This window comes from Petaurus breviceps, unplaced genomic scaffold, assembly GCF_028583685.1.
Source record: "Petaurus breviceps papuanus isolate PSGF00001 unplaced genomic scaffold, PetGlider_PUasm1.0 178, whole genome shotgun sequence".
Lineage (NCBI taxonomy): Eukaryota > Metazoa > Chordata > Mammalia > Diprotodontia > Petauridae > Petaurus > Petaurus breviceps.
This window is the reverse complement of record NW_027185777.1, coordinates 4,331,624-4,350,556: the sequence shown is the minus strand read 5'-3', so window position 1 is coordinate 4,350,556 and position 18,933 is coordinate 4,331,624. Positions and strand designations below refer to the sequence as shown.

The 18,933-nt window shown below is 37.3% G+C and overlaps 1 pseudogene; it reads left to right on the top strand.

Moving 5' to 3' along the window:
• Positions 1-17,480: 17,480 nt before the first annotated feature.
• Positions 17,481-18,184, top strand: LOC138159753 (polyglutamine-binding protein 1 pseudogene; annotated as a pseudogene).
• The last annotated feature ends 749 nt before the right edge of the window (positions 18,185-18,933 follow it).

The window sequence follows — 18,933 nt, the reverse complement described above, 5'->3', positions numbered from 1 at the left end:
ATCTGTCATAGTGCAACCCACAAATCCAAGGGTATGAACAATTTGGCTGCTGGGGGGACAATTCCAAATTGATTGCACTTTTTATCAATTGACTGGGTATGAGATGCTTTAATTTGAATTTCCCTAATTATTAATGACTTGGAGCAACATTTTAAACAATCATTAATAAGTTATAATTGCCTTGTGACTTCTTTGTTCATATCCTTTGAAATACTTATCATTTGTGGAATGGCTTTTGGTATTTGGGGTACTTAACGAATACTGGCGGGAGTAGAAACAGGGTTTCCATGTGGCTCCTGCTCCCACCTCCTCCAATACATGCAAAAAATGACTCTAAAAAAAACTTTAGAGCTACAGAACCCACAAAGTGACAGAGAAAAACAAATCTCCTGCTGAAGGGAGCCCAGAAAGCCATCAGGAAGGGTCCATCACAGTGTGCTGGCAGCTGAGCACAGTCACAACTCAGCTGTGGTTTTAGCCCCAGGGTAGCCCAACCAGCAGTGGCTAGAGCGGACTTCTGGGGAGTAGATCACCAGCAGCAGTGGCAGTTTCCAGAATTGTAAACCCATAAATGCCAAAGACAAAGTAGAAGGTCAGTGTGGAACTTTGTTCAAACTGGGGGAATACTGTCTGGCCCGAGGCAGGGTTTTAGCCCCAGGGTGGCCCCTACCAGCGGCTGCTAGAGCAGACTTCACAAGAGTAAATCATCAGCAGCAGTAGCAGTTTCCAGACTTATTAATTTATAAATGCCAAAGACAAAGTAAAAGGTCAGTGTGGAACTTGGTTGGCCCAGGGGGGGATAGAAGAGTGTGGTGCAGCTGCTACTCCCAGAGCAAGAAGCAGAGAAGGTACAGTGGCTGCTTCCAGAGTTCTTGGCCTGCAGGTGGAGGGGGACCAAGAGACTATTCAGAGGCTAAGCTCTCTTGCTTTGACCTGCTTTGATACAGATCATGGTCTTAGGTGGTGGTCCTGGGGTGTATGACCAGTGAGCCAGAGTATGTGGGGACTGTAGAGAGGGTGCCCATCTAATAGCTCTGGCAGCTGCAAAAACCCTAGCAATTTGGGACATAGCTCTCTCCATTCTGGAAGCAGAGTTCTACTGTGGCAAAGAGCTCAAAAGTCAAAATGAGCTCAAAGAGTTCAAAATGAGCAAGCAATGGAAGGACAAACAGATGATAGAAAAATTTGGGGGGGGGAAATGAAATATCTTATTTGAAAAACCATTGACCTTGAAAATAGATTCAGGAAAAAGAATTGTAAAATTATTGGACTACTTGAAAGTCATGATCATAAAAAAAAAGCCTAGACACCATCTTTCAAGAAATTCTCAAGCAAAATTGCCCTGATATTCTAGAACCAGAGGGCAAAATAGAAATTAAAATAATTCACTGATCACCTCTTGAAAAAGATCCCCAAAAGTAAACTCCTAAGAATATTATAGCCAAATTCCAGAGTTCCCAGGTCAAGGAGAAAATACTGCAAACAGTCAGAAAGAAACAATTTAAGTATTGTGGAAACACAATCAGGACAACATAAGACCTAGCAGCTTCTACATTAAGGGATTGAAGAGCTTGAAATATTATATTCCAGAGGTCAAAGGAGCTAGGACTAAAACCAAGAATCACCTACCCAGCAAAACTGAGTATAATATTTCAGGGGAAAATATGGTCATTCAATGTAATAGAGGACTTTCAAGCATTCTTGATGAAAAAACCAGAGCTAAACAGAAAATTTGACTTTCAAATACAAGAAGCAAGAGAAGCATGAGAAGGTAAACAGGGAAAAAAGAAATCATAAAGAACTTATTAAAGTTGAACTATTAACATTCCTGTGCGGAAAAATGATAATTGTAACTCATAAGACTTTTTCAGTATGGGGATAGCTGAAGGGAATATATATGTATAGGAGGATGTATGTGTATATAAATATATATATGAATATGGGTATTTGTATGTTCATGTATACATAGATGGAACAGGATGAGTTGAATATGAAGGGATGATATCTAAAAAATAAAATTAAGAGATGAGAGAGGAATTTATTGGTAGAAGAAGAAAGGGAGCAATAGATTAGGGTAAATTATCTCATATAAAAGAGCCAAAGAAAACTGTTACAATGGAGGGGAAGGGCAGGAAGGTGAAAGGGAATGGGACAACCTGATTCTCATTGAATTTGGCCTAAGGAGGGAATAACATACACACTTTGGGTATCTTACCCTACAGGATAATAGGGGGTAAGGGATAAGAGGGGGAAAAATAGAAGGGAGGGCAGATTGGGGTGAGGGTAGTTTGAAGCAAGCATTTTTGAAGGGGGATGTGGTTGAGGGAGAAGGTGGAGTCGGTGGGGGTCAGTATGGGTTGGAGGGAAGTGTAGTTAGTCTTTCACAATATATCTACTAGGGAAGAGATTTGGGTAACTGCACACGTACAATCTATATAAAATTGCTTGTCTTCCCAGTGGGGGCGGGTGAGGAGGGAAGAAGGGGAAAAAAAATCTGGAACTCAAAGTTTTAAAAACAAATGTTTAAAAAATCGGGGGTTTTTTACGTGCAACTGGGAAATAGGATATACAGGCACTGGGGTATAGAGACCCATCTAGCCCTACTAGAAACTTAGGGGGGTGAAGGGGGAAGGTATAAGAGAGAACAGATTGGGGGGAGGGGTATTCAGTAGGCTTGCTGTTTGGGGGTGGGGGGAGGGGAAAGACAAGGAGAGAAAAATTTGTAACTCAAAATCTTGTGGAGATGAATTTTGAAAACTAAAAATAAATAAGTTAAAATTTAAAAATTTCAAAGATAATATGGAAGAGGTTTATTTAAAATTCAGGAAAATAAACAAACTTTCTTTTTTTGTTTGTCATAAAAAAAAAGAATACTGGCTAAGTGTGCTAGCATATGCTGGGAGATCAGTTACATTTGTCCTCATGCTTAGAGGAAGGGCCAAGGGAACAAACCCAGTTTAACTATATATAGGCCTTGCATGACATTATACATATCAACTAGGAAACTTTTCCAAAATATTCTCAATGGCAGTTCATATCTTTATCTCATAACCAAGTAACACTGCAAAGATTAGAGAATTCAATGTTTTATTTTTTTATTATGAAAAAGAAGTTTATATAATAGAGAAAAATACTACAAAGTATCCCCCAAAATAATCTATCAAGCATATATTAAAATCAAAATAAGAGTTCTTAATAAATGCAATCACAGAGATAATTGTTCAATAACCTGTTGATTATTTTCATTCAAGGAACAAATAAGATATAGTCACAAAACAAGTGTCCGTTATTTCCATGGATAATCCTTGCAAAGGTCCAAAGGAAAAAGAAATTATCTACACAATTTGATTTGGGGGGTGGGAATGATTCTGTTTCTGAACAATATTATGCAATTTACATAAAGGCTTGGGATATTATAGGTTCTCCTCAGTGAGTTTCATGAGTGCTCAAAAGAGTACCAATATAGGAAAAACTAAATTGTTTGAAAATCCCTGTTGTCTACAAAATCATCTACTTAGATGCTTGGTCTACTTATTATGTCAGGACCTTTCTAAGTAGTGAGCTCAGAATTAAAGAGGATAAAGACAACAGGCTAGAATGAACTTGTGGAATTTCCCAGTACTTTAATAGCCTCAAGGTTCCTCAAAAACTTATTTTTCCCCTTCTGGGGTTAGAGTCGAGATGGCAGCATAGAGAAAGTACTCAGTCAACTTATTCCAACAATCCCCCACCAAAGAAAAAAAAATTAAAATAACACATAATTCTGGAGTGGCAAAGCCAACAAAAGGTCAGAATGAGACATTCTTCTAATCCAAGTCAATTTAGAAGGTTGGAAAGAGATCTGTGAAAGGGGGACAGGGACCAGCCCAGAACCCATATAGATGAAACACCAGTGGTGGGACCAGGTGGTAGCAGAAGCAGCAGCAGCTTCAGAAGCTCTCAAGACAGACAGTAAGGTGACTTGACAGCTGGTGAGGAAGAAATTAAGGGGGCACTAGATTCTGGATAAGATATTATGTGGTAACTTCATTTCCTATACCCACTTCTGGGTCACAGTTCAAGCACAGAGAGGAATGCTTTTGGACAAAATGGAGTAAGAGTCCTGAGGAGAAACTGTTTGACAAATGGTGAATGCATCATCAAAAGCAGATGAAATTAAAGCAATATTAAGGATAATTTTGTCTAATTATCTGCCAATAAAACAGACGATCTAAGGGAAAAATATGAACGTTTTCAAAAATATAAATTGCACCAATTAAAAGAAGAGGAAGTAGAATATTTAAATAACCCTATCTCATAAAAAAGAAATTGAACAAGCCATCAATGAGCTCCCTAAAAGAAAAAAAAATTTCTCAGGACCAGATATATTTACAAGTAAATTCTACAAAACCTTTAAGTAACAATGCCAGTATTATATGAACAATTCTAAAAAATAGATAAAGAAGTCTAACCTAATTCCTTTTATGACTCAAATATGGCTTTGATACTTAAACCAGAGAAAGCAAAAACAGAGAAAGAAAACCACAGATTAATTTTGAATATTGATGGAAAAATTGTAAATAAAATATTAGCAAGTTGATTATAACAATATTTCACAAAGATTATACACTATGACCAGTTGGGATTTATACCAGAAGTGCAGGATAACTTTATTTATTTATTTTTTAAAGCAATTGGGGTTAAGTAACTTGCTCAAGGTTACATGGCCAGGTGTTTCTGGGTGGGTGCTAAGTGTCTGAGCCCAGGATTCGATCCCCAGGTCATCCCGGACACTGGGGTCGGTGCTCTTACTCGCTGTGCCACCTGGCCACCCCAAGGGTCACTTTGATATTAGGAAAACTATCAGTATAATTGACCATAAGAAGACCAAAAAACAACAAATATCATATGATTTTATCAATGGATGTAGAAAAAAAGCCTTTGACAACACACATTCCTATTAAAAACATTAGGAAGCATAGGAATCACTGGAACTTTTTTTTTAAATGATAAGTAGTATCTATCTAAAAAACAAGAGCAGGTATTATCTGCTACGGGGTAAACTTGAAGCCTTCCCAATGTGATCAACGGTTAAGCTAAGATGTCCATTATTACTACTCTTTTTTTTTTTTTAAAGCAATCGGGATTAAGAAACTTGCTCAAGGGGCGGCCAGGTATCACAGCGAGTAAGAGCACTGGCTCCAGTGTCGGGATGATCTGGATCAAATCTGGGCTCCGATACTCAGCACCACACCCAGAAATAACTGGCCGTGTAACCTTGAGCAAGTTACTTGACCCTGATTGCTCATAAAAAATAAATAAATAAATAAATAAAAGTAACTTACTCAAGGTTACACGGCCAGTTATTTCTGGGTGTGGTACTGTGTATCGGAGCCCAGATTTGATCCCCAGGTCATCCCAACACTGCCCTCTTACTCGCTGAGCCACCTGGCTGCCCCCATTATTACTACTCTATTCAACATACTAGAAAAGCTAGCAATAACAACGACAAGAAAAAAAATTGAAGGGATAAATATAGGCAATGAGTAAGTCACTTTTTGCAGACGATGCAATGGTATACTTAGAGAACATTAGAGAATCAGCTAAGGAACTAGTTGAAGAAATTAGCAACTTTAGCAAAATTTCAGGTTATGAAATAAACCCACAGATATCATCAGCATTGCGCATCGTGACATCAAAAGCCAGAAGAGATAGAAAGGAAAGCTCCATTTAATATAACTGAAGACAATATAAAATACTTGGGAGTCTAGTTGCAAAGACAAACCCAGGAACCATTTATGAACACAATTACAAAATAATTTGCAAACAAATAAAGACAGATTTAAACAACTGGAAAAAATATTAATTGTTCCTTGGTAGGTTGAGTGAATACAATAAAAATGACAATTCTAAGTTGTTAATTCACTTATATTTTTATTCATTTCCATACCAAACTGCCAAAGAATTATTTTATAGAGCTAGGAAAGCAATAATAAAATCTTCCTGTAAGAATAAAAGATAAAAAATATGTCAAGAGAATCAATGAAAAAAAAAACCTGAAGGAAGGTGTCCTAGCAGTACCCAATTTCAAACTATATATTTAATGACTTCTTTATTTTTAGTTTTCAACATTTATTTCCACAAGATATGAGTTACAAATTTTCTCCCCTTTTCCCCTAACCACACCCCAAGACAATGAGCCCACTGAATATCCCTTCCCATAATTTGCTATCTCCTATATCCTTCCCCATCCCCCCTCAAACTTTCTAGTAGGGCAAGATGGTTTCTATACCCCAGTGGCTATATACTTTATTTCCCAGTTGCATATAAAAAAACAATATTTTTTTAAATTTGTTTTAAAATAATTTTATTTCCAGATACTTTCCTTCTTCCCTCCTCACCCACCCACAGTTGGAAGACAAGCAATTCAATATAGGTTATACATGTGTAGCTATGAAAAATGTTTCCATAGTGGTTATATTATGAAAGACTAACTATATTTCCCTCCATCCTATCCTGCCCCCCACTGACTCTATTTTCTACTTTGATCCTATCTCTTTTCAAAAGTGTACACTTATAACCCCAATCTACCCTCCTTTCTATCATGCCCCCTCTTATCCCTTTCCCCCTACCTGTAGGGTAAATACCCAATTGAGTGTCTATGTTATTTCCTCCTTAAGCCAAATTCAATGAAATTACCATTGACTCATTCCCTTTCACCTTCATGCTCTTCCCCTCCATTGTAACAGTTTACTCTTGCCTCTTTTACATGAGATAATTTATCCTATTCTATCTCTCCCTTTCTCCTCCCATTATATTCAACTCTCACCTCTTAATTTTATTTTTTAGGTATAATCCCTTCCTATTCAACTGATCCTGTGTCTTCTGTCTATGTATATGTGTACACACATACACACTCACATATGTATCTATACACACATATATTTTCCTATACATATATATGTATCTATGTATATATGTGTGTATATGTATATATACATATATGTATATGTGTGTATATATATATTCCCTTCAACTATTCTCAAACTGAGAAAAGTCTCATGAGTTACAATTATTGTTTTTCCATGTAGGAATGCAAATAGTTCAAATTTAATAAGTTCCTTATCATTTACTTTTCCTGTTTCCTTCTCATGCTTCTCTTGCTTCTTTTATTTGAAAGTCTAATTTTCTGTTCAGCTCTGTTTTTTTCATCAAGAATACCTGAAAGTCCTCTATTTCATTGAATGACCATATTTTCCCCTGAAACATGATACTCAGTTTTGCTGGGTAGGTGATTCTTGGTTTTAATCCTAGCTCCTTTGACCTTAGAAATATCATATTCCAAGCCCATTGATCCCTTAAGGTAGAAGCAGCTAGATCTTGTGTTATACTGATTGTGTTTGCACAATACTCAAATTGTTTCTTCCTGACAGCTTGTAATATTTTCTCCTTGACCTGAGAACTCTGGAATTTGGCTATGATATTCCTAGGAGTTTTCTTTTGGGGATCTTTTTCAAGAGGTGATCAGTGAATTTTTTCTATTTCTATTTTTCCCTCTGGTTCTAGAATATCAGGACAATTTTGCTTGATAATTTCTTGAAAGATGGTGTCTAGGCTTTTTTTTATGATCATGACTTTCAAGTAGTCCAATAATTTTACAATTCTTTTACCTGAATCTATTTTCCAGGTCAATGGTTTTTCAAATAAGATATTTCATTTTGTCTTCTATTTTTTTTTTTGCTTTTTGGAGGGAAATTGGGGCTAAGTAACTTGTCCAAGGTTACATGGCTATTTTTGTGTGTGTAGGGGGGGGCGGTGTTAAGTGTCTGAGGCTGGAACCAAACTCAGGTCCTCCTGACTTTGGAACCGGCACTTTACTCACTCCGCCACTTAGCCACCCCCTGTCTTCTATTTTTTTCAATTTCTTTGCATCTGTTTCTGTTTTTGTACCTTGGTTTCTCTTAAAGTCATTAGCTTCCATTTGCTCCAATCTAATTTTGAAGGAATTATTCTCTTCAGTGAGTTTTTGAAATTCCTTTTCCATCTGGCAAACTCAGCTTTTTAAGGCATTCTTTTCCTCATTGCTTTTTTGGGACTCTTTTGCCATCTGAGTTAGTCTATTTTTAAGGTCTTATTTTCTTCAGCACTTTTTTATGTGGGGGGTCTCCTTTAGCAGGCTGCTAACTCACTTTTCATAATTTTCTTGCATCATTCTCATTTCTTGCGGCATTCTCTGTGCTGCTGGTCGGTGCTGCCTGGGTCTGTGCCAGCTCACACAGGACAGCTAAGCCCCCAGCTCAGGTGCGATAGCCCTTTCCTGTTAGCCAGCCAGGCTGCCTTTAGCAGGATATTTGTTCCTCACTGCCACTTTGTGGGTTCTGTAGCTCTAAAATTTTTTTAGAGTGATATCTTACAGGTATTGGAGGTGGTTGGTGTGGGAGCTTAAGCAAGTTCCTGCTTTTATTCTACCATCTTGGCTCCACCCAATTTCAAACCATATTTTTAAAAAAACTAACCATCAAAACAATCTATACTGGCTAAGAAATAGAGTGGTGGATCAATGAAACATATTAGCTACATAATACACTGTAGTAAATGACCACAGTAATCTAGTACTTGATAAACCAAGTTTTAGGGGTAAGAATTCAACATTTGACAAAAATTACTGCAAATATCAGAAAGAAGTTTGGCAAAAACCAGGTGGTACAGTCCAATATCCCACACCATATAACAAGGTTAAAAATGGATAAATGATTTAGATAAAGGGTAATATAATAAGTAAAATTAGGTTTGCATGGGAAAATGTACCTGTCAGATCTATGGATAAAGGAAGAGTTAATGGCCAAACCAGATATAGAAGATCATGGGAAATAAGGATGATTTTTCTTTTGTTACATGAAATTTAAAAGGTTTTGCATAAATGAAACTAATGTAGCCAAAATTAGAAAGATATCAGGAAACTGTGCAAAAAAAAAACATTTTAAAATAAGTTTCTCTGATAAAGGCTTCATGTCTTAAATATCTAAGGAATTGATCCCAATTCATAAAAATAAGAGACATTCCCCAGTTGATAAATAATCAAAGGATATAAACAGGCAATGTCCAGAAGAAAAAACCCAAAAGTACCTATAGTCACATGAAAATACACTCTAAATCACTCCTGATTAGAGGACTACAAATTAAAACAACTCTGAAACACCACCTCTAACTTATAAGATTGTCTAACAAGACAGAAAAGGGAAATGACATTCTGGAGGGGATGTGGTAAAATTGGGACACTAATGCAGTCTTGATGGAGTTGCAAATTAATTCAACTATTCTGGAGAACAATTTGAAACTATTCCCAAAGGACTATAAAATGATGTGCATACATTTTGACCCAGCAATATCATGACTAAGTTTGTATCCCAGAGAGATCAAAGAAAAGGGAAAAGGACCTGATTCTACAAAAATTTTTAGAGTAGCTCTTGGGAATTGGAATTGGAAGGATTGGAAGTTGAGGGGATGCCCATAAATTAGGGAATGATTGAACAAGTTGTAGGATATGATTGTGATGCACTACTATTGTGCTATAAGAAATGATGAACAAGAAGGCTTCAGAAAAACCTGAAAAGACTCATAGGAGTCTATGCAAAGTGAAGTATGCAGAACCAGGAAAACACTGTACACAATAATAGAAATATTTTAATTATCACCAACTGTAAAAGACTTACATTGAAGCATACTTTTGTACTTTATTTTTCCTCTTTTTTTGTCTATGTTTTCTTTTCCAATATGGCTAATATGTAAATGTTTTGCTTGATTTCATATGTATAATTGATACTGTATTTCTTACCTTTTCAATTATTTGGAGAAGAGAATTTGGAATTGAAGTTTTTTTTAAATTAATGTTAAAACTATTTATATGCAATTGAGAAATATTAATGAAATAAATATATATTTGGAAAAAAAGACTTATTTTTCCAATCTTCACATTTTCTTTTTTTTGCCTCAATTTTCTTTTTTTCCTTCTTTTTTAAGATTAATTTGTGTGTTTACTTTTAGTTTACAAGATTCAATTCCACAATTCCTTGAGTTTCACATTTTGTCCCCCTCCCTTCACATTTTCTTAATGACTATGTATGTGGCTGTAGATATGAGGTTGGTACAACTGCACAACTTTGAAGAATCAAAGTTGTAGGTGATCAAAATAGCAAAGGAGAAATTCATGGTGTACCCAAGAAGGCTGTAAAATATGTCTCATCATGATCAGTATTCAAGAAGTGGTATAAGGGATATAGTAGAGGAAATGTTCTGAAGAAATATGGCAGTGGTAAAGAGGGTTCTCCTGTTGCTAAAAATGATAGCAAGATACATTCTAAAGGATCTATAAAAGAACATGAAAGCAAATTACAGAGAATTGAAAAGACATGAATAAGTTACAATCTACACCAATTGATAAATGATGATAAGACCAATCCATTGAAGTACCAAAAAATATTGTCGGTGCCAACAATCTATTCTCTAGGGGCCAGATGCCTAGTTATCCTATTCAATCTAATTTAAAAAATATTTAGCAGACATAAGCTATACAGATGAGAAAGAAACTAAATATCAGAGATGGAAGGTCCCTCGGAGGCCACTGAGATCAATTCAAACCTTACCTTGAACTAAATGCATTGGATCTGTGTTGCTTGGAGACCATATTACCTGAAAACAGACTAAACAGAGCCTACATAATGAAAGCATTAGGCAGTACTCAGTGAAATATAGATTGAACAAATTTCTTCTTATTCTTCCATAGGAGGGTATGTGACCCTTCACAACAAAATTTTAAATAATCTCTTAGTAAAGTTTTTGGTTTTTTTAGGTGCGATTATTTTTTTAACCAAAGGGACTAAAGGGAAGAATTTGAGCTGAATATATTTTGTTAAGAGGCTAATGGGGAAGACTTTCCTGAAATTATCTCTATTCTTTTCATCAATAAATATTTGGTCTATTGTTAAAAATCTGTCTGAATTATATGGATATTTTTATTGAAGATGGAATTGGAGGGTAAGAGCGGACTGGATTCACCAGATCTGTGTTTATTCCTTTTCGAATAGATGGAAGTTTTATTTATGAAAGAAATGCCTTGTGTTAAAATTCATGCTTTTAAAATGATGAACAAATGATCCCAAAAGGAATTGCTAATTTGTGAACTGAAAGTTAAACTTACACTTTATCTTATAAGAAATCAAGAAAAGATGCTACTTCTTGCTACTCTTTCTTTTTTAATCAATATTTTCATTAATTTTACTTGCAAGAAAAAAGCATAAAAGCAAAAATTAAAATATGATAAAATGTAGGAAAAGAAAAATGGGGAAGAAGGCAAAAGAATGAAAATCTTGAAGTTTTCCACTAGCAAAAACTATTAGTTGGGACCAAGGTAGCTAGGTAGATAGAGAACTGGGCCTGGAGTCAGGAAAACTCATCTTTCCAAGTTCAAATCTGGCCTCAGACACTTATTAGCTGTGGGACCTTTGGCAAGCCACTTAACCCTGTTTGATTCAGTTTCCTCATCTGTGAAATGACTTGGAGAAGGAAATGGCAAATCACTGGAGTATCTTTGCCAAGAAAACACCAAATGGGGTCACAAAGAGTCAGACATGACTGAAAATGACTGAACAACAAAAAATATTTCCTGAATAATGAACTGTAACAAAAGACTATCTATAACTTGGTGGTTAGAGCGAAGGCTTTATCAATATATACTACATATAAATCATTTAAAATATTTATTAAACATTTATTATGTACCTTTGTGTGTGGATACAAAGTATGGCAAAAACCATCTCTGTTCTCAAAGAGCTCACATTCTTTTTTTTTTTTAAAGTAATCGGGGTTAAGTAACTTGCTCAAGGTTACACAGCCAGTTATTTCTGGGTGTGGTGCTAAGTATCTGAGCCTGGATTTGATTCAGGTCATCCCGACACTGGAGCCGATGATCTTACTCGCTGAGCCACCTGGCCACCCCTGAGAGTTCACATTCTAACAGGGGAAAAAACATGCAAATAGATAGTTACATACAAGATACATGCTGAATAGAAGAAAGGTAACCTTGGAGGGGAGAGCAGAACTGGAGGTGGAGAGGTACTGAGATCATGAGGAAGGTGTGATTTTCATTAAGCCTTGAAGCAAGCCAAGGATAATAATGAAAAGTGAAGGTGAAAGGGAAGAAGATTTTAAGTATAGGTGACAGCCAATACTAAGGTGTGTAGATGTGAGATGAGAGCCTCATGTATGAGGAATGGCACATAGATCACTGTGGTAGATTGCAATGTGTGTGGAGAATAATCAGGATAATATGATTGGAAATGGAGGAAGGGACCAGGGTGTGAAAACCCTAAAATGCCAAAGAGAGGACTTTGTATTTGATCCTGGAATTCTGGAATATGGTACCACTGGAATTTATTAAGTGTTTAGGGTACAAGGATGTTGCATGGTCAAACAAACACTAAAGCCAAGAGAACAGCAGAACTCTTGGAATGAGGACACCTATGAGACCTACTTTAGACCCTTTAACAACATTACCTCTGACTTAAACTCTTTGAACCTTGTTTTTCTCATCTTGAAAGTAGAAATAACACTCATACTATCTGACTCACAGCATGGTGATGTGGCTCAAATTAGTTAACTAAAAGAAGTATACTACATACACATGAGCTTACACTAGTACCTTAACTTTAATGATGATATGTATACTCATATGATAATATGAGGTCAAGTGTAGCATAAAGGAAATAGCACTGAAAAGGAAGTTAGCCACCCTTGATTCAAATAGGGCTCCAAATGTTTACTTGTTGTATCATTACACTTGAGATATTTAGCACCTCCGTTTCCTCATCTTTAAAATCACTGTAATAAAATTTTACTACTAATATCACAGTGACACTATGAGAAAAGAGGTTTGAAAACTCTAAACTGTTACATGTGTAACTGTGGTGTGTGTTACATGTGTAACTGTGGTGCTGTGGGTAGAGAGCTATTTATGAAGACAAGATGACCTGGGTTCAAGTTCCACATCTGTGTATCAGCAATGCCATATTCACAATGCCTATAGAGATTACAAATATGCTGATATAATTATCCATCAGAAAATACGTCATGCTTGCCATATGGGGAAATAAACTAGAAAATTTATTAAGATACCAAAAGACTGAGTCCCAAAACCAGAAAGTGAAAGCCATCAGAGTGGTTATGATATTGGCACAGATAGATAAAGTAGAAAGCACCCACATTTTCAAGCCTTTAAAACAGAACAGGCTACCTCAGGCAAAGGTCCTCCTCTCCCCACGCACAGCAACCACCCAGCGTCCGGGAAGCGCGCTTCCCAGCAGCTCTGGCCCCTGGCAGTCCTCAGCAGGAGTCCTTAGCAGAAAGTCCTTAGCAGTCCTAACTCAAAAAGGGCTTCACGCTGCTGCTGCCTCTGCTGCTGCTGCCGCCGTCACAACCACCGCCAGCCACCGCAGGACCACTAGCTCGGCTTTCGTTTTCCCTCGCTTTCACTTTCCCTGGCTTTCGCTTTCGCTTGCTCCGCTCCTTCCTGCTACGTCAGCACGTCCTTGGCTTTCGCTTTCTCTTGCTCCGCCCCTTCCTGCTATGTCAGCACGTCCATGGGGCATGGAAGATCTTTAAATCCCATAACCCTTACAATCTGGTACAAGGAATGAGCATTCTTTGACAAATCATTTAACCTTTAATTCCCGTTAGGTAATTGTTCAAAATGCAAATTGCAGATGAAACCACAGACCCAGAACAAACATATTCATCTCTTCCTTATTTATAGATCCTTAATCTCATGAGTATGTTGCCTACAAAAGCAAAGACTGAAATCTGCCTACTGCTTATATTGTTCAAATTTTGTCCATCTCCTGCCATCATCAAGTGGGGAGAATTAATCTCAAGGGAGATGATCTCAAGATTATAAAATGTTATTTAAAGCATTCGATTATTAAATGTTTATTTAAATAAATAAGAATATTAATTAAAATATTTTAATGTTTAAATATTCTAATGTTGAAATGTTTAAATTATGCAAAATATTTTAAATAACTTAAAATATCTTGATACTGTTTCCACATAATTGTTTGACTTTGCAATCCTAGGTATTTTATTTCATGTATTAAATAATATAATTCTGAGAAGGGGTTCATGTTTATATAAAAAGTTATTAATCCTTGCTTTGGGCCTTTTGATATTATATGATAGTAATATAATACCTATGCTGACCATCAACTCTATTCCTCACTCATGGTACATGCCAAGTGTAAGTCTTTAGCCAATAATGCTAGTCCAAGAAGGTGCTTTTTGTACCACTTCATGTGCACAAATAATCCTCATTAATATGCTGTTGTTGATGTTGTTTTCTGTGTGAAATGTTAGACCAAAATCTTTTACGAAGTTGTAGATTTCATTTAGGAGGTTATGAAAAGGTTCTGTAGAGTTCTGGGGCTTGGTGCAATCATCACGCTGTCATCTTCAAAATGAAACACATGGTGGCTATTTCCTCACATTTGCCTAGGATGTTTCTTTTCCCCTTCAAACATTCTAAAGGCTATGAGTTTGGGGTTTTTTATATTTTGTTTTTTTTTCTAATTACAGTTCAAGACAATTTTTAGCATTCATTTTTACAAGATTTTGAGTTTCAAATGTTCCTCCCTCCTTTCCCCTCTTCTGAAAATGGTAGGCAAATTCAGCAAATTCAGAAAAAAGTGATATAGATTATACATGTGCTATCATGTATAACATATTTCCATATAAGTCACAGTTGTGACAGAAACAAATCAAAAAGGGAGGAAAAATCCAAAGAAGAAATGAAAAAAGTATGCTTTGATCTGCATCCAGAGTGCATCATTTCTTTATTTAGATGAAGATATAATTTTTCTTCATGAATCCTTTGTACTTGTCTTAGATCATTGTGTTACTGAGCTGAGTCTTTCATAGGTGATCATCATACAATGTTGCTGATGCTGCGTACAATGTTTTCGAGGTTCTGCTCATTTCTCTTTGCATCAGTTTGTACAACTCTATCCAGGCTTTTCTGAAATCTGCCTGCTCATCATTTCTTATTATGCAAGAGTATTCCATTACATTCATATACCACAGCTTGGTCAGTCATTCCCCAATTGGTAGGCATCCCCTCAGTTTCCAATATTTTGTTACCACAAAAGGCCTGCTATTAATATTTTTGCATATTTAGGTCCTTCCCCCATTTTGATGATCTTTTTGAGATACAGACCTAGTAGTGGTATTGCTGGATCAAAGAGTATACACAGTTTGATTACGCTTTGAACATAGTTCCAAATTGCTCTCCAGAATAATTGGATCAGTTCACAATTTTGCCAAAAATATATTCCTGTCACAATTTTCCCACATTCTCTCCAACATTTATCAGTTTCCTTTTTTGTCATATTAGCCAATTTGGTAGGAGTGAGTTGGTATCTCAGAATTGCTTCAATTTGCATTCCTCTAACCAAGTGTTTTAGAGCAATTCTTTACATGCCTACAGATATCTTTGATTTCTTCATCTAAAAACCATTTGTTAATATCCTTTGACCATTTGTCAATTGTGGAATGGCTTGTATTGTCTCTATATAGTTGAGAAATGAGGACTTTATCAGAGACACTTGCTGTAAAAAAAATGTTTCCTAGCTTTTTCCCTTGCTTTCTAATCTTAGTTGCATTGATTTTGTTTATACAAAAGCTTTTTAATTTAATATAATCAAAATTATCTATTTTACATTTTGTAATGTTCTCTATGTTTTGTTTGGTCATGAATCTGTAACTGACTTAACTTCTCCTTAAAGAATCTGGATGCTATACCACTTGGTACATATATGTTTATTATTGATATAGCTTCATTGTCTATGGTGTCTTTTAGCAATATGTAGTTTTCTTCCTTATCACTTTTAATTAAAGCAATTTTTGATTTAATAATAAATGATTGCTACCCCTGCTTATTTTTTTAACTCAGCTAAATCATAATAGATTCTGCTCCAGCCTCTTACATTTACTCTGTGTGTGTGTCTGTCTGCTTCAAATGCATTTCTTGTAGACAACATAGTGTAGGATTCTGGTTATTGCTCAGCTCTGCTATCTGTTTCCATTTTATAGGACCATTCATCCCATTCACATTCACAGTTATGACTCCTCACTGTGTATTGCCATCCTATTTTTTCTTTTTTTATTTCTTTATTTTTATATGGTTTTTTTTATTTTTTTAGTTTACATCACTTCCACAAGATTTTTTTACAAATTTTCTCCCCATTTTTCCCCTACCCACAACCCCAAAATAGTGATTACACTGAATATCCCCTCCCCCAATCTGCTCTCTCCCATATCTTCCCCCATGCCTCCTGTGAATTTCCAGTAGTGCATGGTGGATCTCTATGCCCCAGTGCCTGTATATCTTATTTCCCAGTTTCATGTAAAGTAATAGTAATAATAATATATGTGTGTGTGTGTGTGTGTGTGTATTAAACATTTGATTTTAAACCTTTGAATTCCAGATTCTTTCCCTTCCTCCCTTGTCACCCACCCTTACTGGGAGGATAAGCAATTCAATATAGGTTGTACATATGTAGCTAAGCACAACATTTCCATAGTGGATATATTGTGAAAGACTGACTCTATTTCCCTCCATCCTAACCCACCCCCCACTTGTCCTATTCTCTGCTTTGATCCTGTTCCTTTTCAAAAGTGGGTGCTTCCAAATTCCCTCCCCCTCCAACCTGCTCTCCATTCCATCATCCCCCCTCTCATCCTCTTCCCCCTACTCTCCTGTAGGGTGAGATAACGTATTTAGTGTGTATGTCATTCCCTCCCTAAGCCAAATTCAATGAGAATAAGGTTGATCCATTCCCTTTTGCCTTCCTGTTCTTCCCCTCCATTGTAAACATTTTCCCTTGCCTCTTCTATATGAGATAGTTTACCCCATTCTGTCTCTTCCCATCTCCTCTCATTATGTTCTCTCTCACTTCTCAATTTACCTTTTAAGTATCATCCCTTCCTATTAAATTGGTCCTGTGCCCTCTATCTATGTATACTGTACACATATATACACACTCACATATGTATTCATATGCCCATATACCCTCCTATATAGACACACACACACATACATATATATATATATATATGTATGGGTGTGTGTGTGTGTACATATTTATATGTACACATATATATTCCCTTCAACTATTCTCATACTGAGAAAAGTTTCATCAGTTAGAATTATCATTTTTCCATGTAGGGATGTAAATAGTTCAACTCTGATAAGTTCCTTATGATTTCTTTTCCCTATTTATCTTCTCATGCTTCTCTTGCTTCTTGTATCTGAATGTCAAATTTTCTATTCAACTCTGGTTTTTTCATCGAGAATGCTTGAAAGTGAGAAGGAAGCTGGCAGGCTAAGAGGAGCAGGTCGGCAGCTGCTGGGCTGCCCCACTCCCATCCTTCACCACCACCTCCCCTGGCTCACCACCATGCTGCTCCCTGCGGCCCTCTAGAACCACCTAGCCAAGAGAGGGCTCCTCAATTTTGTGGAACTCGAGCCAGAGGAAGGAATTATTGCCAAGGACTATGACGAGGACCCCGTGGACTATGAGGCCACTCACCTGGAAGGTCCCCCAACTGGTACAAAGTCTTCAACCAGGTGTGTGGCCTTCCCTACAACTGGAATGTGGAGACGGACCTTGTGTCTTGGCTCAACCCCCACGACCCCAGTTCGGTCATCACCAAGGCGGCCAAGAAACTCAAGGGCAACTTGGAGCCTGAAGAAAAGATGGTCTGTGGCCACCAGAAGCCAGACCAAGGCTACGAGAGGCCAGAGCATGGCTACGACAAGTCATCGGAGTGGGGAGGCTACCACAAGCTGGACCACAGGTACAAGAAGCTGGAGAAGGAGGAGGCCAAGGAGCAGTGCCTCCATGGCCGGGAGGAGCTGGCACCCTTCCCCAAGAGCTAGAAAGCCAGCCTCAAGGATGAAGAGCTGGATCCCACGGACCCCAGCACCTATTCGGATGCTCACTGGGGCACCTGGTCCATGGGGATCCCCAAGAAAAACAAGGCAAAGACTGGAGGAGACACCACATCATCGGGCCCCCTGTTCCAGCAGCGACCGTACCCCTCCCTGGGAGCAGTTCTTCAGGAGAACGTGGAGGCTTCCAGGGCCAAGAAGCAAGATTGAGCTAGACGGCCAACCCTCACTTTCCTGGGGATCCACCACCTTTGGTCTTATAATAAATAACACTTTTGGGGGGAAGGAAAAGGGGTGGGTGCTGGGAGGTGGGGTGGGAAGAGGAAAGAAAAAGAAGAGAAGACAATAGGAGGCTCATTGACAGCAGCACCGGCCTGAGCTGTTTAAAGAATGGTAACACTACCACCAAATTGGGAGATGGAACGAAATATTGACTCTGACTGTCGGCATTTTAAGAGAAGTTTTGCCAGTGCAGACTAATCCACACTAGATGCAACACAATTTTCATAGCATTCAAGGGTGACTTTAAATATTTCTGAAAGGAATCCTAAGCTTTAAAGATGAAAGGAACTATGGACATCATATGAAGATTTCTTAGAAAAGGACTTCTTGGACCAAACCTTCTGGAGAGAAGAAAACAATTTTTTGACCAAGCCTCCTAGTGGATCCTACTGAATTTTTGGTACAAGGAGCAGCAAGAGACAAAGCCTATCACCAACCCAAACCTTACTCCTTATTAGCACTATATCCTTTTCCTGCTATATACTGCCACAGAAATACTTATGCCCAAGGGTACATGGGCTATATATTCTAATTTTCAAGAAATACTGGGTGGGAAACAGAAACAAAAAAAAAAAATTTGTAACCTGCATCCAAGATTGAACCCAGTCTTCTTAAAAATAAGAGTTATGGGTCTGAATCTTGGATTTATAATTATTTTTACAACAGGATATTTGAAT